We start from the raw sequence: 16,434 nt of genomic DNA on the forward strand, positions 1-16,434 counted from the left end.
GAGCCGAAATAAAAACGGACACGCCACGCAGCTGACACGCTCACGCCACGCAGCCGACGCGATCAAGCCACACAGCTGACACGCTCACGCCACGCAGCCAGTGTGCGGGAGCCCCTCAGCGTCAGTAACCGACGCCAAAGCACCCGGCCAAGCGGCGCTTTGTGACCCGATGGGAGTGAGAATGTGTTGCACAGGACGAGGTGGAGAAAGAAACCTTCCCTTTAATTCAACTCATCGTTCATCAGGACATTGCACCCATGGTGACGTGACAGGATATTATGGTCTGTAACACACATGGACACCCAGCAGGACAAAGAGAGAGTTAAAGGACGTCCAGCGATCCTGCTGGACGTCCTTTTATTTCTGTAGAACTCCGTAAAATGTGAAACACGTTGATAACATTCAGGGTGACTTGGAGGTGTGTGTCTTTCTTCCCTTAATGAGTGTGTGTATGCGCATGTGTGCGTGCAGTGTGTGTGTTTGTGTGTGCGTGCGTACTGTGTGTGTGTGTGTGTGCATGTGTGTGCGTGCGGCGTTTGTGTATGCGTGCTTTGTGTGCGTGCGTGTGTGTGTGTGTGTGTGTGCATGCTGTGCGTGCTGTGTGTGTGTATGCGTGTGTGTGTGTGTGTGTGTGTGTGTGTGTGTGCGGGTCTGCATGCGTATGTTTGTATGTGCATGCGTGCGTGCTGTGTGTGCATGTGTGCTGTGTGTGCGTGCGTGCGTGCGTGTGTGTGTTTGTGTGTGCGTGTGCGTATGTGTGTGTGTGTGTGTGTGTGTGTGTGTGTGTGCTGTGTGTGTGTGTGTGTGTGTGTGTGGTCATCTCTGATGTCAGGATTATGATTTTAATAATCTCAACCTTTTCTTCACTTGTGACTCCTTAACATGAAGCTCTGTTTACCGTTCCGTGTCGTATGATTTGCAGTTTATTTTGAGTTAGTTTTCTCTCCTGCAGATGGTTCTGCTCTTCTAACAGAGAGCATCTTTGTGTCGTCAAGATGAAATATCAAATTATATTAAATTATTTGAAACATACAAGCAAAACTTTTGGAAATCTCTTTTAAAGTGCTCATATTATGCTCATCTTCAGGTTCATAATTGTATTTAGAGGTTGTACCAGAATAGGTTTACATGGTTTTATTTTCCAAAATATTTTTGTTGTACTGCACATTGCTGCAGCTCCTCTTTTCACCCTGTGTTCAGACTCCACAACAGTACTCACATGCAAGGCCGGATTAGTACCCCCAGGGGCCCCTGGGCACTGAAGTTCATGGGCCCCCTCCACCCCATAACACCCACGCCCTCCAAAGGAGGCGATAAAAAAATCTATTGACAACCAACATACTGCAGGAAGTTGATAGAACCTTTGACCCACCAGACAGACTCACACACACACACACACACACAGAGTCACATACACACACAGATATATAGAGACACACACACACACACACACACACACACACGCTCATGCAAGCACGCATGCACATGCACACACACAGACAGTCACACACAGGCACACACACACACTCTTATCTCTAAAACCACCCACATAGTCTTATTCTAACAAAATCAACCTAAACCTTTAGTTTCATGCTTTCAAAAAGTCAAACTTGTAGATAGTTTCTCCTAAAGTTAAACCTTTAGATTGTTTTACACTTTAAAAAACTTTACCAAAGAAACTCAACAATCTTTTCTTTTCAATTCAAGTTTATTTTGTATTGCAAATAATACAAAACATGTTCCTAAATCCCAAAGGGCTTGTTGTACACTAACAGAGTTCTCTCTGTTGACTTACACTGATAATCATCTCGGTCAATAACTGCACACCAGTACTCTCCTGCGTCTCCCACTGACATATTAGAGATAACTAGGGTACCATTATTATCGTACATGCTCACTCTGCTCATGCTCTTATACGTTACACTAAAGATTTTTCCCTCTGTTCGGTTCGACTTGATAAGCCAACCATGCAGCGTACCCTCTCTCCAATCTCTGCATCTGAGAGTGACTTCTTCTCCCTCTGAGAAGAGCTCTACAGCAGGGGGGCCAAATTTGGGACACACAAACAGATAATGCTGTTGCCATCTCCAAGACGCTGTACAGGAGTACAGACCTGAGTGATTTAACATTAGAGATGAAAACACCAGCGAGTAGTTTTGGTCTACTGAAGGATCAGTCTGGTTTTGTAGTTCTTGGCCAGACAACAGATTAGACCAACGTGGGGGCTGTTGATCAGTGGAGTCAGTGATAGTGCACGGCAACACAGCGGTCTCTCCCTCTGAGCGGTAGATCATCTCAACTTGTAGTCCCAACCTTACAATGTAACTAACACACTGCTGTTGGTTCATCACCAGACATCTGTACTCTGTAAGGTCTGTTGCTGTGACGTTGGAAACACGAAGAGCTGATGTTCTTGTCACCACTTGGTATCTTCCTCTAACATTGTCCATCACTGACATCATATTGTCCCCAAAAACTCTGCTCCATGTTTCTTGCTCATATCTAAAGTCCTGTTTGAGCCACTGGACATCCAGATTATCAGCTGCTCCCTCACATGGCAGGTCCACTGTTTCTCCAAAGATCACTTTGATATATCTCCAATCTCTTGAAGAACAAACAGTAATAGTGATGTTGTTGTCATGCGTCACGTTGCCCTCAGTCCAACACTCCTCTCGGTACGGGCCGGAGTCTGAATGGGTCAGGTGGCGGATGGTGTAAGAAGAAGTTTTCACCGAGTTGACAAGTCGTTGTTTCAGGTCTTCAGGTAGTGAGGGGTTGGTGGACCAGAGGTCAGAGGTGTTCCACAGGACAAGCTTCTCCTCACCAACAGATCTGGAGATCAGGCAGGAGTTGGTGTTCTCGGGGAGGTGGAAGGTGTAAGAGTCTCCTTCCTCTCGGACGATAATCCGTTCTGCTGCATGGATGTTGTTGATGAGAGCAAACAGCAGGAAGGAGAGCTCTGTGACTGCAGCCATTCTGCTCTGAGGTCGACAAACACTGACACCACTCAGCTCATATACGATCTACACCAACCCTCATCAGCAGCTGCTCTTTATCTGTTATCAAACATGAGATAAGAGAGAGGGGGGGGGGGGGTCTGTTTGTGTGTGCGCAGTTCTGAAACAGAGAAACAGGCATAAACCAGTAAAATGTAGACTCTGTATGAATTTCAATCAATTATTACATGCCTAGCAGGTATGACTTAAATGCAGTGTTATAATAAATGCTTATTTCTAACCAAATACAAGACGTAGACATGCAGTAGTACACTATATCCCTGGTCAAAGATTAATTTGCTGCACATTAACTGCAACAATACACAGTCAACCAAAACATTTGGTCCTTCGAGCCAGATTCAGCGTGGTCACCGTGAGATTGTTTAGAGATGTTCTCGGATCAGTATAGACGCCCAGTAGATGCCCGACCCCGCCGAGAGATCCGGCGACCAGCCTGGATGGAAGACTATGACCTCCCTCTCCAAGCACTGCAGCAGCCCTCTCCTTTGCCTCATCAAGTGGCAGTTCTCAGATATTTTAACTGGCTTTCCGTCTGTGACACAAGTTATTTTAAAATACTACTGTTGATTTATAAAGCACTGAGTGCTTTAGGGCCAAAATACATTTCTTTTTCATTAGAATTGTTACAGATAACAGCACTACAACACACAACAGTACAACCTTTTTTCCCTCTGGTTAATCATTCACATGTTTGTCCAGCCAGCTCAGGTCACTTCCAGTTAACTGAAGTTTTTACTGGCAAGAGGACAGGGTCATCACCCCATCAGAACACCCACACAATCAATGGGTGGCTCAGTGGGTCATCCTTTGGTACACCTGATCTCAGGTTCATTTATATTGACTTAATATGGGCTTTTAAAGTCATGGCTCAAATAATGCACCCTCTGGAATTTATAGTCCCCTTCAGCACGCGGGCCAAGGTCCTGGTCATAGACTGTATATATTAGTGGACAGTGCATCCGGTTCAGCAAAATGTGGCAAATGCGGAAGTGCCTTAAACCTGCTTTCTATCTGAATTGCAGCAGGGGTTCGACACGTGCGGTTGCAAAATTGAGGTCGGTTTCTGTAGAAGTCTATGGTGAAATGACCCACTTCTCTCTTGATTTATTACCTCAGTAAACATTTTCATAATGATTTTATGGTCTCAATCGCTAGTTTTAAGTCTTCTGCAAAGAAGAATGATGTTCGTTTTTTGAATTATGGTCTCGTTGATTTTAAAATCGTCGATAAAGCAGGGGGTGTTTTAGGGCGTGGCTATGATGTGATTGACAGTTCGCAGCTGTCAATCATGACAGGTTTAGCAATGCTTATCCATGGCATGTAAACTTTATTTTGGGGGTTGACGAGCTTTCGTCTTCGTGACTGTGACAGTTGGTCGCCTAATAACGTTTTGTTCAACGTTCGGTTGTATGACAAGACACTCAAAGGAGTCGGCAGTTCAGTTTTTCCGGTAAGTAATGTTAGATTTTGTTTTAATACTTTTTTTCATTAGCCAACATTAGCATCCCAATTAATATCAGTTAGCTAGCTAGATTGCACCTTGCTAACCAAGCTAGCGGGCTAACTAATAACGTTATGCAGACCAGACAGTATAAACTGATTAAAATGTATATATTTATTGTGTATATATATATATATATATATATATATATATATATATATATATATATATATATATATATATGTGTATATATGTGTATATGTGTATGTGTATGTATATATGTATATATTTTCTGTTTTTAACCATATGTGATGTTATTGCTAATCGATGCGCATATAATGGTAATGTTAGCTTAAAGTCAAAGCCTGATATCGCTAACGTTATAGTGCAAATTCATATAAACCCTATTTGCACGGGATTAGAATAATTTTGGGACCGCGTGTGATTTAGAAAGTACCCCCTCACATCTGAGTTTAGTGTGGGGCATTCGCACGGGACAAGCGGAGATGCTTTTACTTGAATATACTGAAATATATGTACCCCGCCCGAGAGTTGTGCAACGGTACCCGGAGGCACCCGAAGGACAGGCACAGACACCCACACAGCATCACCGTCACCCTCACCTCGGACAAAGCCGCGCTGGAGCGCGTCGACGGACGGGGCAGTGGGCCAGAATATCCGTTTTTGCGATAAAATGTCGCACATGAAAAAATATATATATTATTGTAAAGTTACATAAGTGTTCTATCTTGAAAAATATTCAGTTCTGCAGCCAAATGTATTATATAAAGCACCAGGTTCAATATTCTTTTCTCAAAAAATCTTTTCTCAAAAAATTCTAAATACATTATTTCAGACCGTTAATGTACCTAACAAGCATGCTGCTCCAGGAGTTATTAACCACTGTTGCTGATGCTGTTACACTGATGTCTTTCTTCCACTTACTGTAGTTGTGTCTGCTAATCTATTTGAAGACCTTCTGTCAGCACAATCTGTTTTAAGATGAGTCACATACATGTTACAGTCTATATTTACAAATTCTGTTCATTACTAAAATGTACATATCACTAAAAAAGTGTTGCGTACAATACACATTGTCTAAGATAAATTTGACATGTAGGAGTATTATTACTTAATACTGCATGTCCTCAATCAGAATCAGAATCAGAATCAGAATAAGAAAGGGATTTTATTGCCAAGTACGTTGCACATACGAGGAATTTGTCATGGTGTTGTTGGAGCATGTCACACATACAAATATAAGAAGGATAAAAAGATATAAACAATATAAGTATAAACATATACACACAGTAAGTATTAATAACGATAAAATAAATTTAAATAAATAGTAAAATAAGTTAAACAGTGGTGAAAAGGGACGCTACAGCAGAGTAGGTACAGTGGCATGAGGAGCCAGAGGTGGGGTGTGGAGAGAGTCAGGGTGGTTTCCGGGCCTTGTTAATAAGACTAGTGGCGGAGGGGAAAAAACTGTTTATGTGGCGTGAGGTTTTGGTCCTGATGGACCTCAGCCTCCTGCCAGAGGGGAGTGGCTCAAAGAGCTTGTGTCCGGGGTGGGAGGGGTCAGCCACAATCTTTCCAGCACGCTTCAGAGTCCTGGTGGCGTATAGGTCCTGGAGCGGCGGCAGATTGCAGCCAATCACCTTCTCAGCTGACCGAATGACACGCTGCAGTCTGCCCTTGTCCTTGGCAGTGGCAGCAGCGTACCAGATGGTGATGGAGGATGTGAGGATGGACTCAATGATGGCTGTGTAGAAGTGCACCATCATTGTCTTTGGCAGGTTGAATTTCTTCAGCTGCCGCAGGAAGTACATCCTCTGTTGTGCTTTCTTGACGAGGGAGCTGATGTTCAGCTCCCACTTGAGGTCCTGGGAGATGGTAGTTCCCAGGAAGCGGAAAGACTCCACAGTGTCAATTGTGGAACCACAGAGGGTGATGGGGGCAGGTGGGGCTGGGTTCTTTCTGAAGTCCACAACCATCTCAACTGAAGCATACCTTCATGTACAAGCTCATATATTAATATAATTCATTGTGATCTACCATGCCTTAACTACATGTTTGTCTTTTACAAAGGTATCCACACTGAAAACTGAATGACCAGAGCCTACAGAAGGAAGACCTGGTGTATAGAGCAGCGTATTTGGTGCCATTCATCTTGTTGTGGAAAACAGATTGCATTGACCACATCCAAAGTTCTCAAATTTGTTCTGATTATAACGATGCCAGAAAATCATTTTGTTTCAGCTTCTTCTGCTGAAAGGACAGACCAACTTTAGCACTTTAACAGTCATTGGTATTTAGAGGTTCAAAATGTGAGTCCTGTAATAGATGTGTCCTCTTGTGTTACTGTTAGGCCTGCTGCTCCTAGGTAGCTTCTCTGTCTCTCCTCCCTCCCTCTCTCTGTCTGTCTCTCCTTCCTCCCTCTCTCTGTCTGTCTCTCCTTCCTCCCTCCTTCTGTCTGTCTCTCCTCCCTCCCTCTCTCTGTCTGTCTCTTATTGCAGGAGAGGAGTCCAGAGTGTGGGAGTCTGGGTTCCAGCTGCCTCTCATCTACCAACAATTTGTGATAATACTTTTGTTATAATGAATTTACAATAACCCTACACAGATTAAACAGCACCTAGTGCATTTTCAATTACCTACTAAACACTTGACTATGTATGTCAAAATTAAATATATGTCTATAAATTAATCTAAAAGGATTTTGGTGAAGTGTTTTCATGGTAATTAAAATTGACAAGTAAATAAAGACACAGAAGAAAAGCACAAACTACATTTTCCTGATCCTTCTTTGTCAACAGTCAAGTATGGTAACATTAAGAAATCATATTTATGTTGATTAAAGCCAAAATAGACACTTTTAATCAATTACAAATTCTATCAAATTACCAATGTCTTCTTGTATGACTACAATATTGTGTATGTTCCTATAGTTGCTTCAGAAAAACAACAAATGCAGCTTTAGAAAGACCTTTATTTCACATTGAAATGGGCATTAACTTCAAAAACTACATAAACCACAAACAACACTGGCAATATTTTTAAGATTAGGTTAAATTGATGAATTAAATAATGTAGTTCACTTTTTACAATCCAGTGTACATTCCACACATCAAACACTGCTGTGGGTCAAGGTAAAGGCAAACTTAACTGTCGCAAGACATGTCTGCATAATAAAAAGAGGTAGTTGAATCACAGGTGCCACATTGTTAATTACAGTATAAATGGTTGACATTACAAACCACAATATAAAAATATAGCTTAACATATTAAGCTTAAAACACTTGTGCAGCACTCTGTTCAGTCAAGTCCAAATGCCTGGGTAAAGAAATAAAAGCTGCCTTTACAATTAAAGTGAGCATAGTGTGTCTGTTGGTTGTCTGTAATGCACAGTGGAAAAAGAAAAAAAAACCTTCAAGCCTTGTCGATCTTCCCCGGATTGTTAACAGCCCTCCACCTGCATCTCTGGGTGATGCCAGAGAAGATGGACTTCATGCATGGATACTGCAGGTGGAGGTGCTGCAGGCCCTTCATTCCTGTAATGAGGTTGACCCCTTGACATCTCCCAGGTCATTCCCGCCACAGTGAACCAGGAGGACATCCGGGGCTGCTCTTCTTTGTAGGGACTGGAAAAAGAAAGGGAGAAGGCTCTTCCACCGCAGACCACCCCAGCCGAACCAATAGATGTAGATATCTTCAATGCCAAGGTTGTTCCCCCGTGGTCTTTGCCTCTCTCTTGGCCCCCCCGCCGGACGTAGCTGTCCCCAATGATCCCGACTGTTGCTGGATGGAAAACACATTGTAATAGTGAGAAAGGTATCATATTTTAGGCTATAGAGAAAAAGGATGAATGAACAGCACTCTTAATTTGCTGCACTACTGCAAAGACAGCTGACTGTGAATATCTGCAATGTTGTCTTCTGGACAGACTCCACAACAGTACTCACATGCAAGGCCGGATTAGTATCCCCAGGGGCCCCTGGGCACTGAAGCTCATGGGCCCCCTCCACCCCATAACACCCACGCCCTCCAAAGGAGGCGATAAAAAAAATCTATTGACAACCAGCAAACTGCAAGCAGTTGATAGAACCTTTGCCCCACCAGACAGACACACACACACACACACACACACACACACACACACACACACACACACATACACAGAGTCACACAGACGCACACACCCGCGCATGCACGCATGCACGCACATGCACACACACAGACACACAATCAACATTTCAATCAACATTTATTCATATTCCACTTTACAGTAACCAGCAAGTATCCAAGTGCTTCACATCAGAAACCTAGAATAAAACATATTTTGTCGTGAGGCCGGGAATAATAGGACCCAAATTCAGAGAGAGGCAGGCAGGCAGGAGAAAGTTGGCGTTTAGGATTTATTGGGAACAAAAACCACAGCACAGAGGCTGGAAAAGACACAGGAAAAAACTCACAAAATAACGCAAGGAAGAATACATAACAAAGGCACCAGGCTCTAACATACTGACAGGATACAAAATACACACTACTGACAGGACACGGACACAAATGGACGCAAACTAGCAGGGCGAGGAACACAAACTCACGCAGGCAGGACAACGGACACAAAACAATCTGACAAGAGACAAGGGAAACACAAGGACTAAATACAATGGCTAACGAGGTAACGAGGGGCAGGTGACACAGCAGGTGAAACGCATTAGGAGAGACAGGGTAATCAACAACGATGGGAAAACACAGGAAGTAAAACTAGACAAGACAAGACAGAAAACCAGACTATCAAAATAAAACAGGAAACAGAAATACACAATACACAGAACACAGTCAAAACAGGGTCAACAGAAACCTACACAATGAACCAGGAAATAAGTAAACAGAAATATACACAACAGAAAAATACAAAACAGGATACATACAGAAATCTACAAACAAGACAACAGAAATAGAACAAAATACAAGGCAAAACACCGAAACCATAACAGTACCCCCTCCTCAGGGGCGGATTCCAGACGACACTAAAAAACAAATGGAAAACAACCCAGGGAGGGCGGCGAAGGAAGACTGGAGGAGGAACCAAATGTCAAAAGATCAAAAAACAAAAAGTGTCCAAAGAACCAAAAACGACCTAAGGAGGGCGAGAGAGTCCGGGGGAAGCAGAGAGACCATGGGGAGAAAAGTCACTAGAGGCAGGGACCAGAGGGCACACGGGAACTGGGGACAGAGGTCACTAGGGCAAGTGGGCACAGGGAACCATGGGCACTCGGGAAGAGGGGGCAGCAGCGAAGGCAGAAGCCTTCTGGCGGCCGGCGGTGAAGGCAGAATCCTTCAGGTGGTCAGCGGCGATGGCAGAATCCTTCAGGCGGCCAGCGGCAAAGGCGAAACCCCTCAGGTGGCCGAACTGGACGTCAAGGGCACTCAAGTGGCCGGGCAAGACATCGAGGGCTCTTGGGCGGCCGTCGCCACAGGCGAATCCCTTCTGGCAGCCAAACAAGACAACGAGGGCAGCGCCCCTCCGGGGGCCGAGCAGGTCTGCCATGGCGGAGCCCCTTGGGAGGCTGTGCAGGCGAAGGGGCAGCTGGGCCAGGACCTGGCGACGGGTCAGCTGGCCTGGAGTCAGGCGGCGGGTCAGCAGGGCTGGAATCAGCCAACTCGGCAACAAGAACAGAGGTCGACAGGGGTGCCGACAGGTCACAAGGGGCAGGAGTAGGTCGGACTGCCGACGGTTTCAAAGGCGGTCTCAGGGGAGCCGGAGCATGGTCACTATGGGATTGTTTAGAGATGTTCGCGGATCAGCTGACGTGCAGCTCTCCTGACTCTGGGCTGACGTGCAGCTCTCCTGACTCCGAGCTAGCTAGCAGCTCTCCTGACTCCGAGCTGGCGTGCAGCTCTCCAGACTCCGAGCTGGCGTGCAGCTCTCCAGACTCCGAGCTGGCGTGCAGCTCTCCTGACTCTAGGCTAGCTAGCATCTTCCCTGAGCCACAGCTAGCTAGCAACTCCCCTCATTCCCTGCTAGCTAGCAGCTCTCCTGACTCCAGGCTAGCTAGCAACCTTCCAGAGCCCAAGCTAGCTAGCAGCTCCCCTGATTCCCTGATAGCTAGCATCTCTCCTGACTCCAGGCTAGCTAGCAACCTCCCTGAGCCTCAGCAAGCTAGCAACTCCCCTCATTCCCTGCTAGCTAGCAGCTCTCCTGACTCCAGGCTAGCTAGCAACCTCCCTGAGCCACAGCTAGCTAGCAACTCCCCTCATTCCCTGCCAGCTAGCAGCTCTCCTGACTCCAGGCTAGCTAGCAACTTCCCTGAGCCACAGCTAGCTAGCAACTCCCCTCATTCCCTGCTAGCTAGCATCTCTCCTGACTCCAGGCTAGCTAGCAACCTCCCTGAGCCTCAGCAAGCTAGCAACTCCCCTTATTCCCTGCTAGCTAGCAGCTCTCCTGACTCCAGGCTAGCTAGCAACTTCCCTGACTCCTGGCTAGCTAGCAACTTCCCTGAACTCCGGCTAGCAAGCAACCGTCCTGAGCCCCGGCTAGCTAGCAACCTCCCTGAGCCACAGCTAGCCAGCAACTCCCCTCATTCCCTGCTAGCTAGCAGCTCTCCTGACTCCAGGCTAGCTAGCAGCTCTCCTGACTCCAGGCTAGCAAGCAACTTCCCTGAGCCCCGGCTAGCTAGCAACTTTCCTGAGCCCCGTCTAGCTAGCAGCCTTCCTGATCCCCGGCTAGCTAGTAGCCTTCCTGAGCCACAGCTAGTTAGCAACTCCCCTGATTCCCTGATAGCTAGCAGCCCTCCTGAATCCAGGCTAGCTAGCAGCCTTCCCGAGCCCCGGCTAGCTAGCAACCTCCCTGAGCCCCAGCTAGCTAGCAACCCCCCTGATTCCCTGCTAGCTAGCATCTCCCCTGAATCCAGGCTAGGTAGCAGCCTTCCTGAGCCCCGGCTAGCTAGCAACCTCCCTGAGCCCCAGCTAACTGGCAGCTCCCCTGAATCCAGGCTAGCTAGCAGCCTTCTTGATCCCCGGCTGGCTAGCAGCCTCTCTGAGCCCCAGCTAACTAGTAGCCTTCCTGAGCCCAGGCTAGTTAGCAGCCCCTCTGAATCCAGGCTAGCTAGCAGCCCTCCTGAATTCAAGCGAGCTAACAGCCTTCCTGAGCCCAGGCTAGTTAGCAGCCTTCCTGAGCCCAGGCTAGTTAGCAGCCTTCCTGAGCCCAGGCTAGTTAGCAACCCCCCTGAGCCCAGGCTAGTTAGCAACCCCCCTGAGTCCAGGCTAGCTAGCACTCTCCCAGATCCCAGGCTAGCTAGCAGCCCCCCTGAATTTAGGCTGGCTAGCAGCCTCTCAGAGCCCCAGCTAGCTAGCAACCTCCCTGAATCCTGGCCACCTAGTAACCCCCCTGACTCCAGCCTTGCTAGCAGCCTTCCTAGTGTCCCTGAGCTCCTTAGTGTCCCCAAGCTGCCCAGTGTCCCAGCACTGCCCAGCGTCCCCGAGCTTCCTAGTGTCCCCAAGCTGCCCAGTGTCCCAGCACTGCCCAGCTTCCCCGAGCTGCCCAGTGTCCCAGCACTGCCCAGCTTCCCCGAGCTTCCTAGCGTTCCCGAGAGTTTCCTAGAGTCTCCTAGAGTTCCCGAGTTTCCTAGTGTCCCAAGGCGGTCCTTGATCCGGGATCCCCGGCTGGCTAGCGGCCTTCCTGATCCCCGGCTGACTAGTAGCTCTCCTGATCCCCAGCTGACTAGCAGCTTTCCTGATCCCCGGCTGGCTAGCAGCCCCCCTGAATCCAAGCTAGCTAACAACCCACCTGAGCCTAGGTTAGCTAGCAGCCTTCCTAGTCCTCGGCTGGTTGGCCACCCCCCTGAATCCTGGCTGGTGTCCAGCCCCCCTGAACTGGCTATAGCCGCCCCTGAGACTTTGCCGGTCCCCGGCACCCCTGAGACCGCCCTTGAGATCACCCCTAGGATTTTGCCTTTGTCCTGCCCCCCTGAGACTTTGCCTGTGGTGGCCAGGCCGACTCCTGCCCCTCGTGTCCTGTCGGCGGTCAGGCCGACTCCTGCCCTGTCGGCAGTCAGGCCCACTCCTGCCCCTCGTGCCCTGTCGGCGGTCAGGCCCACTCCTGCCCCTCGTGCCCTGTCGGCGGTCAGGCCCACTCCTGCCCCTCGTGCCCTGTTGGCACCCCAGTCAACCTCTGCCCCGGTTGCCTGGCCACCTGACTCCAGCCCAGCTGATCCGCCGCCTGACTCCGGCCCAGCTGACCCGTCGCCAGGCCCCAGCCCAGCAGACCCGTCGCCTGACTCCAGCCCAGCTGACCCGCCGCCTGACTCTGGCCCAGCTGACCCGCCACCTGACTCCGGCCCAGCTGACCCGCCGCCTGACTCCAGCCCAGCTGACCCGTCGCCTGACTCCGGCCCAGCTGACCCGTCGCCAGGCCCCGGCCCAGCTGACCCGTCGCCTGGTCCCGGCCCAGCTGCCCCTTCACCTGCGCAGCCTCCCAAGGGGCTCCGCCTTGGCCGACCTGCAAGGCCCCCAGAGGGGCGCTGCCCTCGACGTCCTGCCTGGCCGCCTGAGTGCCCTCGACGTCCAGTACGGCCACCTGAGAGATTCTGCCTTTGTCGCCGGTGGCCAGAAGGTTTCTGCCTCCGTCGCAGGCCGCCAGAGGGATTCTGCCTTCGTCGCCGGTGGCCAGAAGATTTCTGCCTTCGTCACCAACCACCTGAGGGTTTCTGCCTTCGTCGCCGGTGGCCAGAGGGTTTCTGCCTTCGTCGCAGGCCGCCTGAAGGTTTCTGCCTTCGTTGCTGCTCTCAGTCCCCTGTTGCCGAGGCCTCTCAGTCCCCTGTTGCCGAGGCCTCTCAGTCCCCTGTTGCCGAGGCTTCTCAGTCCCCTGTTGCCGAGGTCTCAGTCCCCCGTTGCCGAGGTCTCAGTCCCCCGTCGCCGAGGCCTCTCTGCCCCCCGTCGCCGAAGCCTCTCTGCCCCCCGTCGCCGAGGCCTCTCTGCCCCGTCGCCGAGGCCTCTCTGCCCCCTGTCGCTGAGGTCTCCCTGTGCTCTGTTCCCTGTCCCCGTCCCGAGTGGCCCCGCTCTGTGTTCCCCCGAGTGGCCCCGCTCTGTGTTTCCCCCGAGTGGCCCCGCTCTGTTTCCCCCGAGACTCTCTGTTCCCTGTCCCGAGTGGCCCCTCTGTTTCCCCCAGGCCTCATCGGCTCTCTGTTCCCTGTGCCCCAGTGACTCTCTGTTCCCTGTGGCCCAGTGACTTTCTGTTCCCTGGTCCCCAGCGACTTTCTGCCTCCACCGAACTCTCTTTCGCCCTGTTTAGTTATCTCCTGGTTTAGTGTATTTTTTGGTTAATTCCTGTGTTCTGTGTTGTCAAGTTGCTGTGTTTAGTTGATTTCAGGTTTTTGTCAGTGGTTCCTGTTTCCTGTTTTATTTTGTTTATTTTTATTTTGATTTAGTCTGTTTTCTGTCCTGTCATGTCTAGTTTTACTTTTTGTGTTCCTGCCTTTGTTGATTGTCCTGCCCCACCCTGATGTGTTTCACCTGTCGTGTCACCTGTCCCTCATTTGTTCATTACCTCATGCATTTAACCTCTGTGTTCCCTTTGTCTCTTGTCAGATCGTTTTGTATCCCCTTGTGTCAGTTTGTGTGTGTCCGCATCAGTCAGTTTTCCGTCTCTCCTTTTTCTCCCCGGTATTGGTTTTTGCCTGCAGCTCACAGGACTCCCTTGATTTGTTTTTGTTTTTTGGAGGAAATAAATCTTTGAGTTTCAACACTGCTCCAGCCTGCCTGTCTCTCTCTGCGTTTGGGTCCTTTTCCCCCTGCTGATTGCAACAAATAGTCTGCTCATTCCCATCCACTGTGATAGTGATACCATCTCTTTCAAGTATTTTGAGTTCGCCCAACATGGGTTTTTAAGATGGTTTGTAAACCACAACGTTTAACAAATGTTTGACGGACTAAAAGAGCCAGATGGATATGCTTAAGTTGTGATCTGTTTGCTATCAAGGTTGTCTATAGTATAATAGAAAGCGCAAAGCTTGTGCTTCGTTCGCTTTGAGCCTAAGGGATTGACCACCTCAAATTCATCTTCATAGAAGTGAAGACGTAAGGCATGTGGATTAACTTTGAAGAAGGGATGTTCCTTGAAGTAAGTGCCATCAGAAAAGTCACTTAAGTAATTTGGATCTCTGTCCATATACCTGTTGGCTTGAATTCCGTCGACTATGTCCTCATGTGAACAATAGTGTTTTAAAACGTCTGTGATCGGCACATAAGAGTATGTACCTATTTTGTGTCCACTTTCTGACCTCAAAATGTGATGCACAGGTTCAACAAACATGAGCTGAGATTTACAATGTTCTTTCAACATGTATGGTGATCTAACAGCTGCTGAAGCTTTTTCCAAAAAATCTGTAGACTGTATCACCTCTTAGTTCAGGACATTCCAAAATATTTAACCCATTTTCTCGAAGATGATAAGTAATAAAAGCATCGTAATTTTCTTTAAAATAACAAAATAAAAATGTTATGTCATTTACAATTTCATGTTGGACAGCCTGTGGAATGTGATTTTTTTTCTCTACATTTAAGAATGAAGCTACAAAGATTTTCTTTAAAATTTCTCAATTAAAATTTCTCAATAATGCATCCATACCAGGTGGTATATTTGCTTCCAGCTGTAGATCATTGTCCATGTTGTCCATATCATTGTCCACGCTTAGATTAGTGTTATTGTCCATATCCATGTCATCATTATTAGGTAGCACATGCTCCCTGTGTTTACGGTACACGTGACGCCTGTAAGATTCATATAATGTAAAAGTTGACTTACAGTCATTTAGCCCACAAGTGATATTGAAGTTGGCTTCGTGGGCATGGATAAGGCCAACATGTTGAACCATTTTCATTAAGGTAAAGGTGGTTCTTCTACACCTTGTACATCTATACGGTCTTGGCATATTTAGTATAGTAGATTGATCACTCGAGTCACAGTGACTGGAAGGGGCTTTTCACCCACCACAGTAATGTTCAGTAGTGTACGTTGTAGAAAGGACAAGGTATTCTTCATGTAGGGTGGGTAAGCCATGTCAAAAACAAAGTAGGCACAGAAGGCGGCTATTACCCCATCCTCAACTTCTGTTCCCCTGCACAGATCCACGACGTCCACTTTGACCGTAACCGGAACCTTCCTGGTAAAGGGCGTCTTCTAGTCAGTGTCCACCAACTGTACAGTTGGATAGGGACTTTGAGTGTCATACTGTTCAAAGAAAACATTAATATCACAACAATGGCAAAGTTAGCAAGTTATTAAAACAGATCAAGCTTCAAGCAGCTCCTGACCATTATCACAATTAAGCAAAAACAGTATGATCAAACAACTAATCGAGAAAATAATCAACCAATTATTCAACAATGAAAATAATCGTTAGTTGCAGCCCTATATGAAATTGTAGAATGGCAATTTTTTTTTTGGACACAAACAAGCTTTTTAACCCCAAACCCCTTTCCGTTGGATTAAAAGAACTAACTGCATACCTGTCCAAATGTAATGAACCGGTCAACCTTCTCTTTAAAGATGTGAGGCAACAAGATCAGCGCAGCACGGAGGTCAACGTCTGTAAGACAATTATTAAAAAAGTACTATAAGTGTCATTTATAGACTATGTAGTGCCTTTTGTTAGCTTGGAAACCAGACAAATAACTAACATATGGGTAAGTAAACATGATAGAGCTAGAGAGAGAGAGAGAGAGATATAAAAAATTATATATATATATGTTATGACTTAGTTGATTGCCTTTAAATAAGTCGTGTACACAAAGCAGATCACAACATGTTGATTTGTGTAAATTGTATGTGAAAATGTATAAAAACAGTTACTATTAAACGACCCAAAATGTATGTGATATGAATATTCACTACATACAAAAATAAAACAGTAGACTACCTGGTAGATCCTCTGTCAGCATTTCCTCCCTTGCTTCTGTGTACATCTTGGCTAA

At 47.4% G+C, this 16,434-nt stretch overlaps 1 long non-coding RNA gene across 1 annotated transcript in view; it reads left to right on the forward strand.

Annotated features, from left to right (window-relative positions):
* The window catches only part of LOC118496507, a 16,336-nt gene extending 150 nt beyond the window's left edge, over window positions 1-16,186 (forward strand). Inside the window, exons 1-3 of the long non-coding RNA XR_004899075.1 lie at window positions 1-321; window positions 4,253-4,255; window positions 16,170-16,186. The exon at window positions 1-321 is cut by the window's left edge and continues 150 nt beyond it. This is a non-coding gene — a long non-coding RNA (uncharacterized LOC118496507). The remainder of the gene's footprint in view (window positions 322-4,252; window positions 4,256-16,169) is intronic.
* Window positions 16,187-16,434: the final 248 nt, after the last annotated feature.

This window comes from Sander lucioperca, chromosome 12, assembly GCF_008315115.2.
Source record: "Sander lucioperca isolate FBNREF2018 chromosome 12, SLUC_FBN_1.2, whole genome shotgun sequence".
Lineage (NCBI taxonomy): Eukaryota > Metazoa > Chordata > Actinopteri > Perciformes > Percidae > Sander > Sander lucioperca.